At 39.9% G+C, this 10,015-nt stretch overlaps 1 pseudogene; it reads left to right on the top strand.

Moving 5' to 3' along the window:
• Positions 1-7,427: 7,427 nt before the first annotated feature.
• LOC107532800 (E3 ubiquitin-protein ligase TRAF7 pseudogene) lies at positions 7,428-9,669 on the top strand (annotated as a pseudogene).
• The last annotated feature ends 346 nt before the right edge of the window (positions 9,670-10,015 follow it).

Here is a 10,015-nt window from a genome sequence, read left to right as displayed (position 1 = left end):
AGATAGATAGATAGATAGATAGATAGATAGATAGATAGATGATAGATAGATAGATAGATAGATAGATAGATAGATAGATAGATAGATGATAGATAGATGATAGATAGATAGATAGATGATAGATGATAGATAGATGATAGATAGATAGATAGATAGATAGATAGATAGATAGATAGATGATAGATAGATGATAGATAGATGATAGATAGATAGATGATGATAGATGATAGATAGATGATGATGATAGATAGATAGATAGATAGATAGATAGATAGATAGATAGATAGATAGGTAGGTAGATAGATAGATAGATAGATAGATAGATAGATAGATAGATAGATAGATGATAGATGATAGATAGATAGATAGATGATAGATAGATAGATAGATAGATAGATAGATAGATAGATAGATAGATAGATAGATAATAGATAGATAGATAGATAGATAGATAGATAGATAGATAGATAGATAGATAGATAGATAGATAGATGATAGATAGTGATAGATAGATATGTTAGTTTTAATTCACACCTAAATATTAACTTGTATTTGGTGGTCCCTAATCAGGCTCACTCCATGGGTGGTTGGTTAGTATTTGAATGATGCTAATCAGAGGCAGCTACCACAAGCATTTTTAATGATTTTAATCTTCTATCAGCACTAGAGGGTTTGTTAATTAATATAGAGATATTAAAAATGGCTTTTCATTGATTAAATAAGAGATATTCAAGACATATAGACTTGCTAGAAATACCATGAGTGCCCCCATAGTTACGTGTATAAATATGTCACCCCATAGCTTCTACCTTTGAAGCGACATTCTCTTATGTCCTGGGTTTTGCCATTGACAGAGAATTCTGTCACTGATTCCTAGGTTATCTGGATCTTGCCTACAGAACATTGTCTTTCTCCAATATATGCTTCATGCAAGGTAGTAGGTGCCTAAGGGTGGGACTACACTGAGACTGCAAGGGCAGGGTGCATAACTGCATTGGTGCTGTTTGCTAATTGGTGTTTACAGATACACAGAATCTAGCGTGAAACTTGCTTTCCCTGTAACCTGCCTATTGGATGTGGAGATGGGGTTGGCAGAGACCTATACCCCTCTCCTGCATCAAAATAACATTAGTTCTCACACTGGCCAATAAAAACCTAACTGGAGTGTACACAGCCAATTTGGCTTAGAAAGTTTTACAACAATGTGTCTCTGACATTCCCAATGAGACATAAAATGCTTTTTCCTACAGAAACCTCAAGTTTCCCAAGTCTTTTAACATACATACAGGTATGTTCTTTAGTGGTATAAGGACAGCACAGTTCTCTGAATATCAGGAGTCTACAAACTGTTGCCCAGGGTTAAATACGGCTCACTGCCTGCTTTTGTATGTCCAGTGAGCTAAAAATATTTTTTACAATTTAAAACAGTTAGAAAAAATAAAAGAAGAATATTTCATGACAAGTGAAAATTATATGAAATTTCAACTGCAGTGTCCCTAAATAAAATTTTATTAGCACACAGCCACACCCATCTCTTTAGGTGCTGTCTATGGCTGCTTTCACACTACAGCATGAATAGTTGCAACAGGGACACTATAATACCAGTACCTAAATTATTTACTATCTGGCCTTTTACAGAAGATGTTCCTCTACCCCTGGTATATGTCATCGGTGCCTTTAGACTACTCTGAGGAGAAAATAATCACACCATATCATAAAGAACTAATTTTCAAGTCCAAATAACTAAGTGAAGAATATAACTAAGGAAATACAAGCCATCTACAAGTTGGGAACAGGCTTTAAAGGGTCTTAAGGCCTCCAATTTCAAAGTAAGATAAATGTTAGGCTATCACTCATGCATAAAAGTTAATAATCTTCACAACCCTGGGACTGGTGCCAAGTCACAGCACCTGACCAAACATATTATAAACAAGTAATCGAAATGCACGCTTGTATTCTTTATAAAAGCAAAAGGCAAAAGTGCCTGAATGCCCTTGTCCTTACCACACTGCCTCAATCTGAAATCCACTCCTCACTCTTTCTTCCTCCCTTTCAATCCTACAGATACATAAAAATGTTTTCGTTTAGCATATCTATGTATTTTATGATTTATAATATGCCTACGGGGTCAAATGCATTAAGAGGAGAGTTATAGCAATGTCGGGCTCACAGTAATGAGTCAATAAAAAGTTTTTGATCAGGTTTTGGGGGCAAAAGCAGTCAATTAAAGTGTGCATGTCACTGCCTCTGTCTAAGTCATTCTGGAGCAATTTGTCAACAAATAGGCCAAGAACTGCCATGAGCAGTTATTTCAAAACAGAAGAGGCAGACACATTTTAATATACTAATCTACAGATTTCTCTGGATGCTGCATCTCTTCTATTTAACCTCAATAACAGTCTCTCTTCAGGCTCAATGCAACCTGTCAAAACAGTAGCTGAGGAAGAAGGTTCCAGCTCATTAGAATGGTGCTCATCACCACCTTAAGGAGCTCCTGGAAAAATGGAAAGTTAAGCAGAGCAATTGAGGTCCACACAAAATAAATCCAGACAGGCAGATTTTTCTAACCTATTGCTCCTGATCGTCACTGTCGAAGGCCATGTTGAACATTTTTGACCTACTGTAAAAAAAAAAGTTGTTAAAAATATATGTATTCACACATAAAAAACATCCCTTGATTTTCAAGATTCAGTAATCAATCCATTTTAAATCAAAGAAAAATTACCAACCAACCATGAATAAATTCAGCACATTGATATTAGCATATGGAAAAAAGTCTGTGGATAAACTCACAAAGAAAAAAAACCAAAGCTGTTTCCTGGTCTGATTTTTAAATGCATGTTTAAGAAAGTGTGAGGGAACTTGGTCAAAGTTTTTCTTTAACCTTTCTCCTATCTAGCAAAGAGTCATGCTACATGTTAAATAAATGTTGAATGTTCCAGTGAGTAATATCATAGATTCCACTAGGCACATAGGAGGAACACTGTTTGAGTTCAAAACTATCTGTGGGTTGTCCATCCTTTTATTGCTGGGGGAATGGAGAGATCATGAAACCTTTAGGGAACTAGCCAGTATCAGTCCACCCAGCTTTACCTCTATTACTCAGAATGCACATCAAGAGGCCATCTTGCCCGGCCAGCATGGCTCAGTGGTTGAGCATCAACCTATGATCCAGGAGATAGCAGTTCAATTCCCAGTCAGGGCACATGCTCAGGTTTTGGGCTCCACCACCAGTAGAAGGCGTGCAGGAGGCAGCTGATCAATGACTCATCACTGATGCTTCTATCTCTCTCCCTCTCCCTTCCTCTCTCTGAAATCAATCAAGATATATTTTTTTAAAAAAAGAGGCCATCTCACCTTTGCCTGAAACCCATGGAGATAGCCAGCGGGCCACTCAGTCGTCCTCACCAGTCTTGGTACAAACCACACTGCATGGAGACTTGCACTGGTCTGCATGTTCATAATCACACACTCCCTACTTTTCAAGGCTTGTTCAGCATTCTGCCCTCATTTCCCTGATGTTTCTATAGGCTTCCTGTCATGGAAATCAGAAAAATCATGGTGAAGAGTATGGCTCTGGGATGTAGAATGTTGGGTCCAAATTCTGGCCCCTTGGTTTACCAGCTATGTGCCTGAGATAGCTATCTAACAAGTCTGTGCCTTTTTTTAATCTAAGAATGGAGAAAACTATAGTTACCTACATTGCATTTTTGGGTTGTCATGAGGATAAATCAGTTCTCAATCCAACACCCTCTTTCTATTACAAATAGTAACATCTTTTTTAACATCTTGAAATGAAATTCATGGATAGTGCTATTTACCAGGATATCCTTTATAAAATTAATGTACTGCCTTAAATTCAAACAAATTTAACTGAAAATCTCCCCAGGACTTCATGATCATGACTTGAAGATCCTAAAATTCATATAAAAGTACAGAGACAAAAAAATGTCTATTAATACTTTAAAGAATACACTAGAGGATATGCTCTACCAGTCCTTATAAAGCTACCGTAAATAAGATTATGTGCTCTTGACTTGGATTTATACAAATAAGCCATTGAAACAATACAGTGACATAAATATCCAGGAAATAGTGGGTTATTCATTCAGGATGCTAACATAAATGTGCAAAAAGTATGAATAGGCAATTCAAAAAGAATAACACAATGACCAATAAACATCTGAAAAGATGCTCTGATTTACTAGGTGTCAGGGAAATGCAATTTAAAATCACAATGAGGTACCAGTTCAAACACATCAGCTTGGAGAAATTAAAAAGTCTGACAATTCAAGTGTTGGCATGAATATGAAAAAATAAGAACTTCTCATTTAGTGTTGATGGGGATGGAAATTGGTATAACATCTACCGGTAGAGAATGAAGTATACAGTAGTTATTCAATGAAATACTACATAGAATTTAAATGAATAAGTTAATATAATAATATGAATAAATCTTAAGAGCATAGTGTTGACCAAAGATGTAAGTTGTAAAATGACATATATAACATATTACTTATATAACTTTTGAAAACTTAAAAAAAATATACTACACATCAGTTATGGGTATATACTTGTGCAAAAACATATAAAAACATATATAGGTCTGATAAACAACAAATTCAGGTTAATGGTTACCTTTGGGGGTGGAAGAAAATGCATTTGAGAAGGGTTTTAATTGTATCTATAAAATTCGCTTAAACAGGTAAAGCAAATATAGAAAAATTTGAAGACTTTATAAAGCTGGACAGTGGCTGTGTATGTTCATAAGGGTGTATTATATTAGTCCCTAACTATTCTCTGTTTGAATTATTTCATAATTTAAAAAGAGAATGAAAGTTGAGGAAGTAAAAACAATCAATATAGACAACTTGCAGTAGTTTTACTGTGAAGGGACAGAGAATTAGAGTGGTTGCTTAAAAGGATCAACATAAGTTTGTCTAAGATAGAAGATGCTAGAGTATTTTGTATGCTGATGTGAATAATCTAGCAGAAAGACAGTAACTGATTCAAAAGAGAGTGGGTACACCACAGGAATGAAGTTCTTAACTGGCAAAGCAAGACAGGATACTGAGCTTAAGTAAAAATACTCACCAGTCACAGGGGAAGCCACACTCTCTCCTCTGTAGTAAGAAGAGAGACAAAAGGTAAGGGCAGATCAGGCAGGCTGGAGGATTTGATGATGGAAGATGAGGGGAGCTGAAGGACTGCCAATCTAACTATAGCTATTTTCTTAGCAAAACTGGAGGGCAAATACATGGAGGCTAGGGAGGAGATTATCAAGGTAGAAAAAATTAAGAAGGTGATGAATAGTTTTTCTAAGAGTGGGAAAGGGAATTTTTACAGGAAATTCATAGAAATAAACTCTAACTAACCTAAGCCATTTGGTTAAACACAAATAGGTTAATTTTAGCAAATAGCAGAGGACACCAGTAGTGGAAAGTGAGTGAGTTTGCTACTCCCCTACAACCTTATTACCAGGTCTTAGTAAAAGAAAGAATCAGACAAAAATCCTCCACACATACAGACCATTAAGTTGACATTTATTAGTGAATAGGACCCAAATAGTCACCATAGCCTGTTCTGTAAAACCAATGAATCCCTTTTTAGTGTTTCAATCATGCCTTGCACGAAAGGTTCCTTTGGGATGATATGACAACATTCTAGAGGCAAGATTCAGTTAAACTTAATGGTCATCAGCAAGCCAGCCAGAATTCTCCAGAGATGGCTGGGCACAGGGCTGTTGGGGATCAAGCTTCCAATTTTATTCTAATGATGAAAGATAACTTACCAGACTAATGGCAAGGCAAGGAGTTTTTCTAGAATCTTTTAGTTAATTCACAAATTTTATCTATCACGAATCTCACTAATGAATGCCCATTTCCAAAATCCATTATCTAATTAACAAGCCACTAATTTCACCAATGAATACCAATCTCCTTCATTATGCTAATATTTTAAAATCTGATTCTTTAATTGTAATCAAAGATTATTGAAGACTGTAGCAGATATCTCTGGAGTGTAGGTTTTTCTGTTAAATGTTGATCATTTCAGTTCTTCCTATAGCATATATTTCGACCTGGCAATTGGCCATACCTAGAGGGCAACTCAAACTCACACAGGCAAACACACGTACAAAAACATGTACACACGTGTGCTTATGCCAAAATATTTTAAAGTAAGATATAGACATTATCTTACATAAAGTAAGATACAGATATTCTTGAATTCTCATTTGAGGTTTCAGGTCACAAGCTTCACTCAATATTTCTACTGATAGTTACTCCACTTGGGATCTTAGTTTGTAATCAGAAACTGGACTTAAATCATGATTAGCTATCAGAAGTTAAGAATTCCTTAGCCTGTAGCTTGCCTAGGCTTCCTCATATGCAAAATAATAATAGTATCTACCTGATGCAGGTAATATGTGAATAAACTGAACAATGTCATCCAATGTCTGTCATTAGGCTTAGTGTTTTGGCTGACATCTTTTGACTGGTATCATTTTGAAAGATATTGAACTGGTAACTCCATTTCATTATCTCTGTGTGCAGAGTATTACTTTTAGATTGCAAGCCACTCCAGGGCAGGTGTCTGTGCGTTTCAAGTTCTTTTCATGCTCTAAAACTCTTTTGAGTCCTACAAAACTGAGGCAATTCTGGAAACTTCCTTTTAGAGTAAGTGCTTAGTAGGCAGACAGGGCACCTGCTGCTGGGAATCTTACGCTAGGATGCCTCTCTCTTTCCCTTTCTCCCTCTCTCTCTACCCCCCCCAACCTTGAACTCTGCTACATAGGCAAGTATTTCCCATGCCTGCCTATACACAATCTTTTTTTAAAAAAAAAATGCTTTGACCCAGCTAGCTTGTCAAACTAATTCTCTCTCATCTTTCACTGCTAGACTATATAAAAAAGAAGTCTCGCTCTCTGTCTCTTTTCCACTACCCATTTGCTCTGTAATACACTGCAAGCTGACTTCTTTCTCCATTATGCTACTGACTTGCTCTCCCAAAGGTCATGGGTTCCTCCCTATCCCAGATCCAACAGCACTTCCTCAGCACTCATCCTCTTGATTCTCTTTGCAGCTGTTGACCCTGCTGATCATTCACTCTTCCTTGCTATGTGTCTGCGTGCTCAGGCAGTGAGCACTGGAAGAATTCAGACCTCTAAAATCTTTCAATGGCAGTATTTAAACTGAGTTTAGTGTCTATAAAATTCAAGTCACTGATGAAGTGCAAAATTTATCATGACTTTATATAGAAAGAAATATATGAAACTTGCTGACACTGAACATACCTTAGTAATTCTCTTAGCAGCCTGTCTTTGTGCTAATAATCATTATGAGAACTCTGGTGGTGGCCAAGAGGACACAATGAAGTGGGTCACAGAAGGAGGATGTTTCCAAGTAGCCTCACTGTCTCCCTAGAGCATGAGCTTGGGCAAGAGCACCTACTACAGTTGGTTCTCCAGTTAAGGGGGAGAGGCAGCTGCCAACTTTCTTATTCCAGGCATCGCCACAGGGACCGGAGTGAAAATTACCTTAGGCCTGCCTTTTGGGTGGTCACCACCATCACAAAAGCTGATGGGATCAGCATGCACAAACATCACTGCAGGATGCCCTCGTTCCCCAGCACCCTTGCCTACTCCCCATGAGGAGGACAGCATGCTCCCCCATCAGCACCCTGCACCGCTCTGCCATCTCTGGTCACTTCCCCACTCTTAGTCCAGCCTGTCCCTGTGCTCTACCTCCTAGATGTCAGAGGACAAAGAGGAGCCAAAGCCACTGGTTTGTTTGCTGAGCAGCCCTTGTGAAGTGCTGTTGCCAGCTCTGCTGCAGTGATCACCTCATGTGAGCACACGTTCTTTTGAAGATGCACCATGAAGTCACAGAAGTGTTTCATTGACAAAGCCAAGCTGACAACTGTGGTAAACAACAATGCAGTGGCTGAGCAGATCCAGGAACTCTTCAGCCTCTGCAGGCATGGCTATTCAGATGGTGCAGGTTGGGAAGCCCACCATCTTTGGGGTAGACTCTGAAAGATGCCCTTTCACAAACAAGCTCAGCAGCCAGAAGGACCATGAGGATAGCTGTGACTACAAGCCTGCTACTTGAACTTGCAGTGACCCAACAACCTCAGCTGCTCACCGTTCCTCAAGATGAACCTGGAGGCCCACCTCAAGGAGTAAGAGCACATCAAGTGTCCCATTCCAAGTGGAGTTCACATTCAATTCACTGGGAACCAGGACACATATGAGAGGCACCTGGAGACATGCCACTTGGACAGCCTGAAGGAGTCCCCATGGTAGTTAACAGCTTCAAGATGCATATGGCACTGACCCAGGAGGACCAGAAGGTTGCTTTTCTATGTTCCATGCTGGGCAAGCTCTCAGGAAGATTGACCATCTGGAGAAGAGCCTTGAGCTCAAGTCTGAAGTCCTGGACAAAAACCAGAACAAGCTTAGTGAGAACCTCATGGAATTCCAGAGGGAAGGATCTATATTGAATGGGAAGCTGTCCCATATTGATACACAGTTGAACATGGGGAACCTAGGATCCTATGACCCTCAGAAGATCTTCAAGTGCAAAGGAAAGTTTCTGGGTCACCAGGGTCCCGTTATCTACTTCATGGATGATCTGTTTTTCAACGGTTCCTCTGACAAGCGCATAAAGGTGTGGGACACCTGTACCACTTACAAATGCTGAAGATGCTAGAGGGTCTTAACAGCATTGTGCTGGTACTCTACATCTAGGGGTTAAAGCTCTACTGTGGCTCAGCATGTGGGAAATCAGAACCTGCAGAAAGTGAACATGATCTGGGTCCAGACAACTGGAGTGCCCACTGGTCTCTTCACACAGCATACTCTTCAACAGCTCCCTGAAGTCCATCAAAGTCCAGGACATGATGGGCACTGAGCTGAAGGTGAAGAAGGAGATAATTGGCCTCAACTACTAGGTTTAGGCCCTGGTGGCTGCCCAAAGCTACTTGCACAGTGGTTCTTACCAAACAATAAAGATCTGGGACATTTGGACCCTCTACTGCATCCATGTCCTGCAGACATCAATGGCAGGTCTACTCTGTCACCATAAGAAATCACATTGTCTGGGGCACCTAGGAGAAATTTATCCACTTGTGGGACATCAAGTCCAAGTAGCAGGTGTAGAATCTGATGGGCCATGTGGGCACCATGTGTGCCCTGGCAGTCATCTCAATGCCAGACCAGACCAAAGTCTTTAGCATGTCCTACAGTCCCTCAGGGTCTGGAGTATAAACAACATGATTTGCATGCAGCCCCTGCTGCATCACCAGGGCAGTGTGACTGAGCTGGCCATGTCCTGGGACCAGCTCTTCACAGGGGTTGTGGAGAGCACTGTGAAAGTTTGGACTTTCCAACAGAGAATCCAGGCTGAGCCCGCCCTAGAGGGGACAGGCTGGCCACAAAACTTGTCTCTGCCTGCCTTGTGGAATGTAAGCAGGCTCAGCCTGCCAGCCAGTGCCTTCCCTGCCTTATGCCCAACAAGCCTCCCTTTGCTTGGCCCTGTCGTTGCTGCTGCCAGGAAAATGCCTAATCTCCATTCTCTGGGTGCCAGATACAAGTCTGGCCTGGCCCACCCTCTTGCCCCACCCCAGATGGACTGTGGCCTTTTTACTCACCTTTTCTACAGTTTTTAGCATGTATATAGATTTGATTACATCCTAAATAAAATAAATGCTGCACAGACTGTGAAAACAAATTGAATGCATGCATTTAAGATTAAAAATGTTATCTGCTTTTTTAGTGTTCAGCTTATATTTTTCCCAGGGAGGGGCTAGTTCAGTCTTTTCTGTGTTACTATATTTATTACCAAGGACTTGGAGAAGGTCAAGGAGGATACCCAGGGAAGAGCGCTTTGCTAACAGCCCTTGGAGAAAGGCTGACCTGCTTGGTCTCCACAAGAGAATTGGGTCACTCAAGTTCTCCCACACCAGGATTCTCCAAAAAGGTCTCTGTGAAAATAATGAAGATAGATGAGGGTAC

Source organism: Miniopterus natalensis, chromosome 5 (genome assembly GCF_054644295.1).
Source record: "Miniopterus natalensis isolate mMinNat1 chromosome 5, mMinNat1.hap1, whole genome shotgun sequence".
Taxonomy (NCBI): domain Eukaryota; kingdom Metazoa; phylum Chordata; class Mammalia; order Chiroptera; family Miniopteridae; genus Miniopterus; species Miniopterus natalensis.
This window is presented reverse-complemented; position numbering and strand designations above follow the sequence as displayed.